The sequence below is a fragment of the Protobothrops mucrosquamatus genome, unplaced genomic scaffold (assembly GCF_001527695.2).
Source record: "Protobothrops mucrosquamatus isolate PMUCROS unplaced genomic scaffold, P.Mucros_1.0 scaffold1670, whole genome shotgun sequence".
Classification (NCBI taxonomy): Eukaryota; Metazoa; Chordata; class Lepidosauria; order Squamata; family Viperidae; genus Protobothrops; species Protobothrops mucrosquamatus.
Window position 1 is genome coordinate 40,686 of NW_015387827.1, and position 4,516 is coordinate 45,201.

A 4,516-nucleotide genomic window follows, 5' to 3' on the forward strand; every position below is an offset into this window, starting at 1 on the left:
CCCCCGCCTGCCCCCATGGAGGGGTGCCGAAGAGCAAGGCCCATTCCGGAGCTGATCTCTGTGCAGCTGCCTGGTGAGCACCTGAGAAGCCGGGTCTCCCCCCCCCCCGGACTCCTCTGCTCCAGAGGGCCAGGCAGGAGGGGGCCTGTGCAGGCGCAGACGCTTGGGGCCTGCCTTCTCCTGGGCTTGGGGGAACGGTGCTTCCTGCGGTGGGAGGGAAATCACAGGCAGAGGCCGGTCGGGAGAAGAAAGGCAATCTGCCGGGCTGGCCGAGGGAGGCTGGTGACCTGCCACCTGAAGCCCAGACGCAGCAGGGATTTTCGGCTCCGGTTGCATCCAGGGCGGCAGAGCCTGACTGCCTGGGAAAGGCCGGCAACATCGCAGGGGTGCTGGAGGGGGACGGAGGGTGTTTTCCACCCGAGCAAGGACGGCTCTGGGCTGGCAGCCTCATTCTGTCGGGGCGGAAGCCGCCCGATCGATTCACCCAGGCTCACAAGCGGCTTGCCTGGAAGCTGCCTCTGCACAGCCTGGTTCTCCTCTCCAGTCTAAAGACCGGCTGCTCTCCGGAGGTTTTCACACGGAGGCCGGATGGTCTGCCAGCCTTTAGGCCTTTCGCAAGTTGGCTGGGCTGAGCAGTCAATAGATGTGGCCTACTTTATCAAACGCTTACTGAAGTCTAAGAATACTACGTCCATAGTATTTCGCTGGTCTATTAGTTTAGTCACTTTGTGGAAGAATGAAATAAGATTGGTTTGGCATGATTTGTTCTTAACAAACCTGTGCTGGCTACTAGTTATAACTTTGTTTGCTTCTAGTTGTTTGCAGATCTGTTTTTTTGTTATATTTTTTTGGTTCTTCCCAGGTATTGAGGTAAAACTGATTGGTCTGTAGTTTCCTGGCTCTGTTTTTTTTCCCCCCTTTCTTGAAGATGAGAACCACATCAGCCCTTTTCCAATCCTCAGGTACTTCCCTGGTGCTCCAGGATTTATGAAAGATGTGGTGCAACGGTTCTGAGATAACATCTGCCAGCTCCTTCAGAACTCTGGGATGTAATCCGTCGGGTCCTGGTGATTTATATTCGTCAAGGTCGGATAGGTGTTCTCTTCCCATTTTCCTGCTTATTTTAATTTTTGTTTCAAGTTTGTCTTTTGCAGTGTTTTTTTTTTAGCAAGTTGGGCTATAGTTTCTTTTTGTGTGAAGACTGATGCGAAGTATGAGTTAAGCAGCTCTGATTTCTCCCTGTTGCCTGTTATTTCCTTGCCATCTTCTCTCTTTAGTGGGCCTACAGTTTCCTTGACTTTTTCCTTGTTATTAATGCAGGAAAAAACTTTTTTTTAATGTCCTTGATTTCTGTTGCAAGTCTTTGTTCATTCTGGGCCTTTGCTTTCCTGACTTCATCTTTGCATGTTCTGGCTGTCTGCTGATAATCGGCCTTAGTTATGTGCCCCTCTTTCCAATTTTTGTATTTGTTCTTTTTGCCTTGGAGTTTGTCAGAGAGATCTTTGGGCAGCCATTCTGGTTTCTTCTTGAATTTCTTGTTTTTCTTTTTCAATGGTATTGTGCTGGTCTGGGCTTTCATGATCGCATTTTTTAGAGTTTCCCAGGCTTCTTGGGTTGTTTTACCCTTTAGGATTTTCATCCATGGGATCTTTCCTAGGTTCTGAGTTTGTTAAAGTCGGCTCTTTTGAAGTTTAGGATGTTGGTTGGATTGTTTTCTGTTGCTGGTGTTTGCGTCACATTAAACTCCAGCATGACGTGGTCACTTTTGCCCAAGGTTCCGGCAACTTCAACTCCCTCTATCACTTCTTCTCTGGTGTCTCACCCTGTCAGTGTTGGTGGAGGATGGTCTCAGAGGTTCTCTGGCTGGATTGTTTACTGTTGGCTTGTTTGGCTGTTCCTGGATTGGGCCACTGTTTACCTCTTGGTCTGATGTTAATCTTGGCGTTCGTCTAGCAGGGCTTGTGTTGGTGGTGCTATATTGGGCTGAGTGGTATACAGCACAACCAACACAAGCCGTAAAAAGGTTCACACTGCCATACATCAAGAAACCACCAACAGACTATTACAACCACATGGAATCAGCGGAGCACACACAAACCTCGTGCTCTGAGTGATTGGCCATCAAAAGGACACATAAACCAGAACTACCTATTGTGTGCAAAGGAGACACTCAACAAGCCACAACGGGAACAACTTCCCCACCAGCAATCAAGGCCCAGATGAGCATAGGGCAACTCCAGGATTTAACATCAGATCAAAAACAGGGAACAATGAGAAACTGCCAAAGCAGCCAACATTAAACAGCTCAACGAGAGCATCCCTGAGACCCCCCACCCCCACCGACGCCGGCAGGGCGAGGCTCTAGAACCTCAACTGAGAGCAAGAACCCCCCCCCCCCGCTCCCTTCTGGCACTGATGTTACCTAGTTTGGGTAATGAAACCTCTGCAAGGAACCCACCCAGCTGAGAGAGCTGAGCTAGGACTATCCTCCTTTATCCCTACCTGGGAAGTCTACCTACGGAGACATCTGGAGTGCGCGTGGCTTCCCTCTTCCTGAAATTCTTCCAGTGGATAAAACAGCTGCCAGCCTTGAGGGGAAGCTGCTCTGTTTGTCTCACTGAGGCCAGGGCTATTTTTAAAAAATCCTAGTTGCAGTGAAGCCCTCCCCAGCCAGCCGGGAGCAGCAGGGAGGGATGTCCAGGCAGCTTCCAAAAGGGGAACAGGGCCAGGGAGGGAGCAGCTGGCGGCTTCCCTCTTTCTGCCCGGCTGCAAGGGAGGTTCTTGTGAGGTGGCTGGAGTGAGGAATTGCCCTCCTGTCATTCTGGGCCCCATCCAGCCCAGGACCAGGGGCGGGGGAGGGGGGGTCTCTGAGCCCTGCAAGGACCCGTGGGTCTTGCTCTCTTGGAGGGTTAACAGCCATCTGCCTGCTGGGGGTGGGGATGCTTAGTAGACGGGGGGGAGCCAGGCCGGGGGGGGGGGCGAAGGAGCAGAAGGGGCAGCTGGGAGGGACTGCAAGGAGGGACTGGGAAAAGATGGATTATGGTCAGCCGATGCTGAGGCCTGGGATAGCCAGTCCAAAGCAGGGGCTCCCTCCCAGCTCTGGGGCCATCTGCACAGAGGGCTTCTCCTTGCTGCTGCTGCTGCACCCGTAAATCCGTGGGGGAGGAGGCCTGGGTTTCAGCGTCCCTCACCACCATCTCCTACGTGGGTATCACTTTTTTGGGGGGGGGTCATCTCAGCATAAGGACTCTTGCCTGAGGTTGCCTACCAGTGGCTGAGTCTCCTCTGACAGCTGCAAAGGTTCCCAAAGCCTCCCACATTCAAGGGGGGACGTGGGGGGGTGCTGCAACCCTCAGCTCAGTGAAGAAAGGCCTTCGTTGGGCTGCTGGACCCCCTCCCCTCGCTAGAGAGTCTGAGTGGGCTTCCTAGAACAGGAGAGAGGAAGAGCTGGGAAGAGGGGAGGATGGGAGATGATCTGAGGGATCATTTCCAAGCCATCCAACAGGACCTAGCAAGACTTGGTTTGTGTGTTTGTGTGTGTGTGTGTGTGTCTGTCTGTCTGTCTGTGTCTGTAGCATGTCTCCTGCAATACAAATGAGGGCCCCCTCGGAAGTTGAAATCACACACATCCACACACATCCAAGGTAGACTGGCTCTGATAGTGAAGGTTCAGCATGATATGTTTTCTCCATTTACCCTGAACCTCTTGCCTTAAAAGCTGGTAAGCTACTCCTTGGGAGGGGAGCCACTGGCAGCTCCAACCACTCCTGGGGAGGCAGAGGGGGTTGGGGGCAGGAACCCGACCTTCCTCGTGCACTCCTCAGTGCCCTCTGGCCTTTGAGCAGCCTTAGACCTGCTCAGAGGCGGGATAAATGTTTGGGAGAGCCATGGGGGGGAGGGGAGGCCCCTCTAGGAAGGTCACTGGAGAATCTGCTGGATCCTGCTCTGCCCAATCGGCCCTTCACTTCCATCTGCAGCCCCTCCTCTTACAGGACAGCCCTGCCCAGACCAGCCACCACCCAGAAAAGGGGTCAGATTGACAGATTCCCAAGAAGTTTTGTTGGGAAATTCTCTCCCCTAAGGTAACATGGGGGGGGGGGAACGGCAGCCTCTTGTAAAGCTCAGGTGGGGATGCCCACCCAGGAAATGGATCTGCTCAGGGCCCCCTTTCCTTGGTCCAGCTTTAGGCTGAAAGGGGTACAACTAGCAGGGCAGCCCTGCTTGATCCCTGCATCCTCCAGCTGACCAGGACCGGGCAGGTAGCAAGGAATCAAAGTATTCAGATCCACTTGAGAAATGTTCCCTGGCCACGTGGGATCTCCTCCCCCGCAGTCTTCCTTCGCGGCAGTGCCGTCAAGAGAGCGCATCACACAAGGCGCAACTACAGTTTGAGGGCTGCAGCTTGGCTGATTTGAAAAAGCAGAGGGGAGGGGCGCCCAGGGACTGTCTCTGGCATTCCTTGAAGCCCAAGAGGCCACAGAAAAATGCGGGTGGGGCTGTCTCCTCACGGAACAGT